Consider the following 12,504-nt stretch of genomic DNA (forward strand, 5'->3'; position numbering starts at 1 on the left):
TTTAGTTTATTGTTGGAAAATAGTTTATCATTTCGTGGTCGTAATGAATCTGAAGACTCTTTTTCTAAAGTCTCTTTCTTTCGGTAATAAAGTTGATATGTGAGAATAACTTGGAAATTGGTTACTACAATTTAAGGAATGCATAAAAGAATAATAAGTTAAAGAACATGATGTAATTGCCCGATTTCACGATTTCCAAAACCGAATAGGGAAATTCTACACCCATGTGTTTAAATATATTTATTATCGTGTTTCTATTTTTGTTTCGTTTTCATCGTTTAAAGTATGGTATAAAATTTTTTTAATGTTACCCTTGAAATTGATGCTAGATCCGTCACTAGGTAGCAATGGATCATGGATCATGAATCATGGATTCATGGATGAAGATGCCGACCATTTGAAAGAGGGATGGGTTAGGGTTTCTTTATTTTGATATAAAATGGAATGGTGATATATATTTTTTATTTTAATTATTAAAATGTTTTTAATTAAATAGGTAAAATGACTAATTTATCCTCGTATGCGATGTAAATGATCTGACGTAATGAGAAAAACTAACTGGGTTAGAGCCAAATGACAATTAGTGTAGCATTTGGAAACATAAAGTATAAAGTATATCAACTTTGAACATAAAGGATAAATAGTCAAATTGAGTATATCCATAAAAGACAATTTCTGTAAATCTGTCTAAATAATATTTTTTATATCTTTATAATTACAATCTTCTCCCTCATTTACTCGCAACGAATTCAACAAATATTAAAATATAAATAAGGGCAAAAAAAGTTTTCCAAAATTTATAAAAAAAATCATTACATTTTCTCTCTCCATCCTATAATTTACACTCACAACCCCACCCTGTAATTTGCAAAATCTCATAACATAATTTTAAGGGATGAGTTGAGAATGCCCTTCCTCCATATCCATCTCTACAATTACACACAAAAAAAAAACACCATATTTCACTTTCTTGTTCAATCAAATAATACTTTTATACTCTTATCATTACAAATTTATCTCTCCTCTACTCACAAGAAATTCAAGATATATTAAAAAATAAATTGAGACAAACAAGTTTTCCCCAAAATTAAAAAAAAAACATTAATCGTTCTCTTTCTTTACTCAAAACCACTTTTAACCCTAACTTATAATTTACAAAAAAAAAAAAGAAAAAAAAACTCTCACAAAATTATAGGAGATGAGTTGAGAATGCTTTAAGTTCTGATCTGCTTATATCATCGTGTATCAAAGCCAAAACGCGTTAAAAAAACAAAACATAAATATTTGACAGAATTAGAGAAATTGTCCTTTATGTTTACACCAAATTTCAGTGGTTGTCCTTTATCTTTAAAAGTAACATAAATTGTACTTTACGTTTCCAAATGTTGCACCGTTTGTCCTTTAGCCCTAACCCAGTTAGTTTTTATCGTTAAGTCTAGTCATGTGCCTTGCACAAATTAGTCATTTTACCCGCTTACTAAAAAGACATTTAAAAAAAAAGAACACATTCTCTTCTTCATACACCACCACCAACCCATCACCACCACCACCATCTTCTCCGGCGAACCACCACCACTATCTTCTCCGGCGAACCACCACAGCCACCAACCAACCCACTGCTCTCCGCCGTCCGTACGCAACCCTCAAATCCAATAAAAATCAAATCTAAATAAAAAATCATAAGGTTTCACCATATCCAAAACAATCAAGGATTTAACCACCACCATTCAACTTCCGGCGACCACCGTTCATCGATATTTAACCACCAATGTCTGCTTTTGTTCAATTCCTCGGCAGCCGCAAACACGGTGGAACACACCACTAGCCTACCGATTCAACCAAATCAAGTCCTGCAACCTTTGATTAGCGAACAACGACATTGATATGAGCTTGCCGGAAATATAATCGTGGTCAGGGTTGTCGAGGGAAGGCAGATCTGAGCGCCGTCACTGGTGGTTATAATCGTGGTCCGTCGCTGGAAGGCAGATCTGAGCGCCGTCGAGGGAAGGCAGATATAATCTTGGTCCGTCGCTGGAAGGCAGATCTGTCGACGACGGCGGTTCAGGCTATGAAGGTGGTTGTCGGGTTTAGGGTTTGGGGATAGGGAGGTTGGTGGGTGTGGTGGTGAACCAATTGGGCTTTGCAGTGGTGGCAGGTGGTTGTTGCAGCGGTGGTGGGTGGTGGTTATGGCAGTGGTGGCTGGTGGTTTATGGAGAGAGAGAGAGAGAGTTTCTCCACAGACACACACACACACATATATATATATATATATATATATATATATATATATATAAAGTTTTTCATTTATTTATTTTTGTTTATTAATTAATTAAAAAACTATATTTTTAGTTTAGCAGGTGAAATGACTAATTTACCCTAGTGTGCAAGGCACATGACTTGACTTAACGGAAAAAATTAACTGAGTTAGGGTTAAAGGACAAACGGTGCAACATTAAGAAACATAAAGTACAATTTATGTTATTTTTAAAGATAAAGGACAACCACTGAAATTTGGTGTAAACATAAAGGACAACTTCTGTAATTCTGTCTAAATATTTGAAGCATTTGTGGTTTTAGTAGCACCCACATATAGCTAGTTGTTGCCAGTTATTGAGAATTTGTGGTCCTTGTTAGCATTTGGAAGAAGGAAACTTGTCATGGAAAAAAGAAAAGGAATATGTCCGTTCAATCTCATCAAAATAATTGTTCAAAGCTTTATGCATATTACTTGGTTCTTGATTCTTGATAAGACCTACAAAACTTTGCCCACATATCTTTTGATATAAACGAATAAAAAAACAATCATATTCAATTTCGTGACAGATTTAGTATTCTACGAGAATAATGGTTGAAGAACGGATTAATAGAATTTTGGAATTTTAACACAACTAGGTAGCAAACTCATCGCATTGCGGCGGCGGAACACAAATTCGGTTGGTATCAGTCAAGTTCGTTACGTCACCAACACTAAATCAAAAACTATAACTTTGTAAACACCCAAAACAGTGCGGCACACATTTAAAATCAAAGTGACACGAATGTGGTCGCTATCGGCATGGTTCGTATCGGTATATTAACCTAAAAAATAAATTAGTAAACACGGAAACACCCCTAACAGTAGTGACACTTATATAGCCAATTATACAAAATATTAGCATGTTTAAAACAAAAAATAGTTCATTATTAGTACGGAAATTAAACCTAAAAGTTAATTCGTCAAGTTATCATATTTAAAAGAAATAAATATGCTTAAAAAACTGAAAAGAGAGAAAACTAATAAAGCAATCAAAAAATACATACATATAGAAACATTGAAAATTATAAGCAAACTAATAAACTGTGTCAGGGAAGAATCTAACTCACACGGATCACATATCAAAGGCTTTATGGGACACCCCCATAGACCAAATTAATATATTATTAAAATTCAAATGTTTATTACCTGAGAGGTGTAAAAGAATATATTAAAAAGTTTGTGACACTATCATTTGTTTTTATCTATATATAGATAATACTGCTTCAACGTTAAGCATACCTTTATGGGCCATCATTCGATAACATAATGTAGTAGTCTTTATGCGAGACTAGGCAAGTAAGTGGTTTTCACTAGTTAGATTCTTGGACTAAACTTGTGTTTTATCTCACCGCACTGTCGTGCCTTCGGGAGAGTATTTACGGGCGTTGACCTTAGGTGGGGGGTTTTCTTGGATCGAAAGACGAGTGTATCCCAATGTGATGAATTTAATTTGTAGCTCATTTAAAGGATTCGTTGTCCGTTAAAAAAATTGTCATATGTCATATAACATGTTTATCCTTTATAAATCATAAGAAAAACATTGGAAAATAGTTTCTTAACTAATTACAACTATCTAATATAATGGATTAATGGCGGATGAATAGAATACTGATGCATACAATTTTTTAACAGTCTAGTATCACTTACAAGAAAACTATACCTTTACTGATGGAGTGACGGTTTAGTTCATTCAGATCTGAATGAGTCAAATCTGAATGAACCTCTGTTCCATTCAGCAACAACAATAAGTCTGAATGATTCAGGCCTAATTTTAACTATTAAGATGTTTAAATGTTTTTCTATTTAGAACCAAACAGTCTGAAGTCTGAATGAATCAAATGTTTACATCTGAATGGTTACATTCACATGTAAACAAACAGCCTTGGAGTGAATGCCGTTGGAAATATACCGACGAATCCAACATAAAACCAATTTTTGAACAGTCGGCAGTGTTCCGTTCCCATTAGGATAATAGAAATCAATTTATGTAAGTTGAACAGACCATAAGATGTTATAAACCATTCGAAGTGGATCATCAACCTTTACCATTAACTGAACATTATTATTATCTCTAAATTTTTTATCTATCTAAATAGTAGTTTCTTATTCTATTTATTAGGTTAAGTTATTCTATAAAAGAGAACAGAAATGAGAAAGATGAGAATAATTTTTAGACAAAAAAAACTCTAAAAATAATGAAAAATTAATATAAAAAAAATGAAAATTGTAAAAACACAAAAATGTTTACACCGTCTTCCTCGTTTTATAAAAAACTCGAAAAAGACACAATGCTGAGGAAAAAAACATCATTGTGTTTTCTTATTAATTAATTGTGTTTTGTGTTTATTTTCGTCATTGATTGTGTCTTTTTTTCTAGATATTGTGTTATATTACTCAACATTGTGTTCTATTTTGTTCAGTATTGTGTTAGATTTTGCGACCTATTGTGTCATTTTTTATTTATAATTGTATTGTTTGTTAATTTTCGGCATTGTGTCTTTTTTCTTTACATTGTGTCTTTTCGTCGTTTTTGTTGAACGAGAATGACGGAGGAAAACATTTTGTTTTTTTTCGGTTTTTATTTACATTTTGAATTATGATTTTTTAACAATTTTTTTTGAATTTTTTGCTAAGTGATTGTTTATGTGACCACAAATCATTTTTATACTTTTCGTTTTTTCCTCCCTTTGTAGTTTAACTTTAACATTTCTTATATTGTTTTTTTCGTTTCTATTACTTAAGCTTGCAAACATTTATAAAGATGGATATAAAGAATTAATAGTCAACTTTGATATGTAAATATTCACTATATAATATATTAAATTTTTTATTCTTTTATATAGAATGAGATGTATGAATAATTTAGATAGTTGTTAACTATTTTTTATAATTCTTTTTCTTCTGAATTGAGGATATAATACAAAATAGACTCCGATCTAAGGGATCATCCAAATTCCAAATTACTTAAATAAGGTCTTCTGAAAAATCACATAAAAGTCCCCCAATGGATCAATTGTGGATTAATGGAGATGCTATGTACAAGTTATGTTTACGAAACTAAAAAAAGTAAGAGAAAGACTATGGTCGATGTTATGAGCAAGTCACGCATTAACTGTCCAATAGCCTTTAAGTTACGGGGTCCAACCAAAAACAACAATTTCAATATCAATGTCATGATTCGACAATGGATTGTTCGTCCTATCTTTTACTGCTTTACAAAATCAAATTCAAACGGAAAAACTTAGCTCACATCAATAACGATTAAACAATAAGTGCAACTTATGAAAACGTTGAAGTCAAGTAAGGGTGTGTTTGGGATTCCTTATTCAAGTCTAAAAGGACCTCTTGTAAAAGGACTTTTTGTAAAAGGACTTATCAAATATAACTTTCCAAAATGGAGTTTTCAAGAAAAGTGTTTGGATTAACTTATAAACAATAAGTCAATATGTGATAAATTGGTGTTAAATTGATGTTAAATTGATGGTGGTAGGGTTAAATTGATGGTGATAGGGATAGCTGCAAAGGTTAAATTGATGATGGTAGGGATGTAGTTGAGAGCCATAGATGTTAAATTGGTGTTAAATTGACGATGGTAGGGATGTAGTTGAGAGATGCGGGTGTTAAATTAATGGTGGCAAGGTTTAGTTGAGAGCTTTGTGGTGGTAGGGATGATCAAGAGTTGCAAGCTGCCTTCTCATCAAACCCAAAAGTTCATAATGTTGGGATTTCTTAACTTTAAAAAAATTTCCTTTTTACACTTGCTGAGAAGTTAAAACTCAAAAGCATTTATGGGTTACCAAGCATCTTTTAAACAATTAACTTCTTTCAAAAGTTAATAAAGCCAAAAGGAGGGCTTAATAAGGAATCCCAAACACCACCTAAGTAGTAACACAATAGTCACAAATTTATGTCTTTTTGTAAAACAAATTTTTTTTAAGCAATTCAAAGTTTCTATAAATAACTAGAGTTTTACAAACATAAGGTTTTATACAAGACAAATATTTTTTAATGAATCTTATCTAAAAGTAGTAATTTCAATGAAAAAAAAAGTCAAAGAAATTATTTTGACAAATAAGAAAGTTGACATTGATGTCTTTTTCCTTGACGCAAGAAAATACCTCAACTAGTATTTAGGTTTTGAACTTTTGATTATTTTTATTGTCTTGGTAGTTAAATCATACTCTTTAATTTGATTTTGTTCTTCATTTAAAGGATGAAGAAACCCTGTTAATAAGTAAGAGATGCTATTCTGATTTCTCAAGTACCTCAAATTTCATCAATCTTGTATTAACATGTAATTTACATTATTAACTATCATAAAACATCTTAATCACAGACAATACCTCTCTCATAGGTTAAGTCGCCATGTTATTTGGTAGGATAGTTTAGCCTACTAATATACATAGAACTGTAGTTAGTGAGGTGGATTAGTAGGCTAATTTAGGTTACGAGTGGACATGTATCGTTCTCTATAAGATCAAAAGGTCTACTTGTAGACTTTCATGAGTTTCAGTGCCAAAAAGCGAAAACTAAGCTTTACTCTGGATGTCAAATATTGTACTGGATACCGGTACTGAACTAGTACCAAATGGGTACCGTTAGTCCTAATTTAATATCGACATTTTGAGCTTTCGGATCAAGACCAGTACTGATGTTTTCCTGAATCCATGTTTAGGGTTATTTACTTTTGTCTTTGATACTGATATCTATATTTAATAATTTCCGATACCAAACACCGAGTCATCCTTACTTTACTCGACTCGGCTTATGCGACTCGTTCAGTTGTTTAAAAGAAGGATGACGAAGAAAAGTAAGTGTTTATTTTTGGAAAAAATTCTGGTCAAATGTCAATTTTAATAATCAAGAAAGAAAATGGTAAAATCAAAAAATTTAAAAAGTAAACTTTTTTCCGCCAATAATTCCACAAGAAGTATATGTGCTTCTTCACCTACTTCTCTGCACTTTCATCATCATCATCATCATCTTCTCTCTCATGCTGGTGGTTTAAAGTTTAAACTTTAATTGTGGGTAGAGTAAAGTTAAGTTATCAAATTTATAAGTTTTTGAGAGCAGATTATTTTCTGGGTAAAATGGTGGTCATAACCCAGGATATGATCAAGCAATTCCAGACTTTAATGGAATCAGGTCACTCTTTTACTCTTTTTTTTTTTTTTATATTTTTAAAAAGTAAAAACCATCCTCAATTTCCTTATTATTATTTTCAAATATTTTGTTGCAGCTGATGAGCCACTCAAGATCACATTCCAGGTTCCATTCTTGCTATACCAAGATCCCCTTTTGATTCCCAGTTTTTTATTTTATAAATTGAATGCACACCAGGTGTTTGATTAAATGCCTTATACATATGATTCTCTTTTAACTCATTGCTAATTGAAGCTCTATTTGATTTTGTCATCATAAAAGTCTATAAATTGATTAGGGTTTATTGTTACATTGTGATATTATTTATTTACAGAATTTGCATCGAGGGTATCCAACCGAGACTGCCATCCGGTTTCTTCAAGCAAGAGATGGGAACATTTCCAAAGCTCATAACATGGTTAATTCGAACTCATTTCGCTTGAAACTTGTTATCACATTAGATCCCTCTGCTGATGAATCTTGTCTTTTCAGCTGGTTGATTGTCTGAACTGGAGAATCGAAAATGAGATCGACAAGATATTATCGGTGAGTTCTGTTTTTAGGATTTTACATGTTTTAATGTTGTCAACAGTTCAAAATTATTAACTTTCTGCTTATGTTTGCAGAACCCGATCATTCCCGCTGAGTTTTATAGATCGATCCGTGACTCACAGCTTATCGGGTTGTCTGGTTACACAAAAGATGTATGCTTTTTGTTTACTTTGTGTCTATTTTTTGCAATTTTCTGGATTTATAGACACCAATGTGATCTGGATCAGAACTGATGATTCTTTGTTTTCTTGTAAATTATTTAGGGGCGACCCGTTATTGCTATTGGTGTAGGGCTCAGCACATATGACAAAGCATCTGTAAGCATCTGTCTATACATGGTTTTAGATGAAATTATACGAAAGATTCGTGTGAGATTCTTGATTTTTGGATGTAACATTGTTACGAGTGATTGGTACTGTGATCATGGTTAGGGTTAAGAAATCAGCTTTGAAGACACATGTAAGAAGTTACAGTAGGAAAATCTAATCATTGAGATAAATGCAGAATTGTCTACCTATCTATCAAAGATTCCTAGATTCAGATGATTAATTATCTAACTATTATTCTTCAAATCGCGCTAATTACTCATTCATCTCCTGCGTTTCTTTATTGTATTTGAAATTGAGCTTGATGTTTCTTGATGTTTTCTCTGATTTTAGGCTCAGCACTATGTTCAATCTCACATCCAGATAAATGAATATAGAGACCATGTGATATTGGTAAGCTCAAATTATGATTATAATCTAAAGTTTCGACCACATCTGTCAAAAATGCTAACTCATATTCTTATTGTAGCCATCTGCATCAAAAGAGTTTGAAAGACACATAACCACTTGTGTTAAGGTTTTGGATATGACCGGCCTCAAACTCTCACATCTCAATCAAATCAAGGTTTTGAATAAAGTTCCCATTTTTATCTTGACTATATTTCAAGAAACCTGCAATAAAACTTATACGGTTTTCTGTTCCATTCATTGCAGTTGTTGACAGATATATCTAGTATTGATGACTTAAACTACCCAGAGAAAACAGATACTTATTATATTGTCAATGCACCGTATGTATTTTCAGCATGTTCGAAGGTTTGCCATTTCTCTTTATCACTGATAAAAGATTAAGGGCTTTCGATGTACACGCTAAAAGTGTGAGTCTTTTCAGGTGGTGAAGCCACTTCTGCAAGAAAGAACAAGAAAGAGAGTGCAGGTCCTTCAAGGTTGTGGTAAAGATGACTTATTGAAGGTAACATCAGTGGGTGAAATTAAACGCTTCGTGTGTAAAACCACATAATATTTTTAACAAATCTGTGTTTATTTGAAATGTGCAGATAATGGATTATGAATCTCTACCCCATTTTTGTAGAAGACAAGGGTCTGGATCATCAAAATATTCTAGAAGCTCAATGGGTGATGATTGTTGTTTCTCACTGGACCATGAGTTTCACCAGCAGCTCTATAATTACATGAACCAGCAAGCTGCAGGTGTTGAGCCACAACCCCTGTCAAACTAGGGTCAGTTCATGTAGGTCTCTCTGAACCTGACCTAACCGGTTGTACAATTGTTCAAACTATAGAGACTGAGCTTTATAAGGTGGAGAACCGGAATCGGTTTGCTGATGGATAAAATAATGATATCAATATATATGGAAATGGACATCAAGCGAAATGCATGCACAGCAGTTGGTGATGATTATTATCAGATATTTTGTAAATTCCTGTTATAAGTTTAAACTTTTCGTTAGTGACAAACAAGACAGCAAAGTGGTCTTTTTGACCTCAGGAGTCGGAGTCGAATATAGACACTGAACAATGAAGCACAATGAAGTATCAAATGTACCATCTTCATTGCTTACTTCTGGAACGTTTTGTTGTCATGTACTTGTATGCTTGAAACATATATTCTTTTATATTCATGTTTTTTGTTTTATTACATTAAAAATGTAACTACCTGAATGATAAAGCAATTTGTTAGGTACAGCCTGTTATCAGTTTCTTCAGTAAATGTGAAAGCTAAATTCTATCTTAAGCTCAATTTTGATTTGTTTCAAGCCATATTTTCAAGGCTTAAGGACTATTGATGAGTATTTTTCAAGTTGAAGCCTTTCTGGCTTAGTTTAGCTTATTTATTAACTGTCTGTTTTATGTTTTATATAGGAGGAGGGGTAGAGGACGACCTAAATTGACGTGGGATGAGAGATTAAACATGATTTGATAGACCTAAACCTTTCTGAGGACATGGTTGAGGATATAAATTCTTTAAGAAGTAGAATTAAAGTTAAGGATTTTTAAGGGGAAATGATTTCCTTAGGGTTTCTATTTACCTTATTTTGGTCACATATATTATTATTATTATTATTCCCATATATATATAGTATTAGTATATTCTTTCCATATTATTATTATTATTATTATTATTATTATTATTATTATTGTTTTGAACTTTAATTTCCTTTGTATTGCTTCATACATATGTACTTTAGAGTTGAGGGTTTCTCTGGAAGCCACCTTTTTATCCATTTGGATAGAGGTACGGTGTGCCTACATCACATCCTTCCCAGACTCTACCTATAGCTTTGCTGTTGGTGGGACTTCACTGGGTATGATTGATATATATATATATATATATATATGTTATTAGGTTAGAACCCGTGTGACACACCGGTTGGTCAAAAATATAGTAAAATAAAATAAAAAACATATATATATATAGATATTATGATAAATAATGGGTTCATATTATATAGACAATTATACTACTTTAAGTAAACATATAAATTACAATTCTCTAAATATTTTCTCGACTTTGGTTTATAGTCATCACAACATATGTATCGAAAATTTTTAATGTATATCAATTAAACTAATAAAATGTATATGAAAAATTTAAGACTACTTTAAAAAAGTTTAATTTATCTTTTTTTTTCTTAAGCAACACACTTTTGCGAAGTTATAAAAATTATTTAAATGTTTTCGCGAATGGCCCGTTTACAACTTGATTGAAAAACATTATAATATCAACATCAAATCCTTTAACCCGTTTACTAAAATGGGTCATATGAAAAAGAAAGAAGCATTTTTTATGTTTGGACTTCAGAGAAACAAACAAAATACACATACTTTGTGAACTATATATGCAACCAAAAATACAATCACTTAACAACTTTAATATAACCTGACCTTGTATTTAAACAAAATAAGGTTGATCTTTCCTTACATTTGAGCAAATTATGGGCATTAATTCAACTAAAGTGTTAATATGAGAATGTTTTACTAAAAATTATAAACATGCTAGCATGTTAAAAGTTGCATTATGATGTGTAGACTGGTAAGATATTTCGGAGGGGTTCTTCTTTTTGTTATCACGAATCATTTTCTTATCCTTCGGTTTTCTTAAAGATAGCCGAATTTAAAAAAAATTAATATAATAGTGATAGTAACATGGCCACTTACAGTTTATGGTCAATCTTTGTTGTGTTATTTGTTGTGTAGAGATTAAATTCTCATTGGTGATACCTATGTAAATAATTAAAGATGATAATTTCACTGAATAAATAAATAACTATTACGTAATCAATAATAAGAATAAGAGTTTAGAGATATATACCTCAGTAATATTAATAGAGGTATTCGCAACGTAGTATTGCTAAATGTAGAACACATCATCTCCTTAAAAACAATAAATGTCTATAATTCTTCGAAAACAATTCACCAAGAATAAAAGTAATCCAAACATTGCATATTGGAAGACATTTACTCGTTAATCTATTAAGCATTGAATCTTGTACTATATCAACTTGTTTTTTTGGATATTTTAATGTGTGTTTTTAAAGGTAATATGTCTTTATTTAAATAATACTTATCTGATGATAGACTTTAATTTATTTGTAATATTTCTCTAAGTAAAAAATTGGTGTTATATAATGATCATAGAATTAGAATTTCAATTGAAAGACAATATATTACATATAAATCAACTACGCGAATTAGATTGCATGATTCGGATTATATGAATCACATTAAGAAGATTGTTTGATTGAATCTGTGAATCGATTGAATCTGATTGAATATGTGTAGGTGAATCGATTGATTCCGATTGAAGCTGTGATGGTGAAACAGTTAAATATGTGAATCTGATTACAAATGTTTGATAGTTAGAGTCTTTTTTACCAAAATGGGGGAGAGGGAAAAATATTTACCAAAATGTGTGATTTGAAAAATATTAACAAATGCTTAATAAAAAAAACAAATGACATCTTATTTAATAAAATAATTCTTATTAAAAATTCTATATAAGAAGCAAAGATAAATTTATTTTTTGTTTCATTTAATTAAAAATAAAAATATTCAAAAAAAAAAAAAGTTTTTGGACACAGTTTCTTATATTCGTAATTTTTTAATTTATCTTTTTAAAAAAGAAAAACAAAACACAAAACCAATGAAGACTTTTTTTGGTTTTTTATTCTCCTTGTTTTTTAATTACTCAATTATTGCTAAATTTTCAAGTTATTTTCTTATACA

The 12,504-nt window shown here is 31.2% G+C and overlaps 1 pseudogene across 1 annotated transcript; it reads left to right on the forward strand.

Moving 5' to 3' along the window:
• Nucleotides 1-7,312: 7,312 nt before the first annotated feature.
• On the forward strand, nucleotides 7,313-9,618 carry LOC143540551 (SEC14 cytosolic factor-like; annotated as a pseudogene). Its single transcript, XR_013136611.1, has 11 exons — nucleotides 7,313-7,441; nucleotides 7,536-7,564; nucleotides 7,773-7,856; nucleotides 7,931-7,984; nucleotides 8,065-8,142; nucleotides 8,254-8,307; nucleotides 8,650-8,709; nucleotides 8,786-8,881; nucleotides 8,971-9,072; nucleotides 9,149-9,229; nucleotides 9,315-9,618. The product of XR_013136611.1 is annotated as an SEC14 cytosolic factor-like (transcript).
• The last annotated feature ends 2,886 nt before the right edge of the window (nucleotides 9,619-12,504 follow it).

This window comes from Bidens hawaiensis, unplaced genomic scaffold, assembly GCF_021521415.1.
Source record: "Bidens hawaiensis isolate Kalapana, Puna unplaced genomic scaffold, B.hawaiensis_p1.1 tig00012278_1, whole genome shotgun sequence".
In the NCBI taxonomy this organism is placed as follows: Eukaryota; Viridiplantae; Streptophyta; class Magnoliopsida; order Asterales; family Asteraceae; genus Bidens; species Bidens hawaiensis.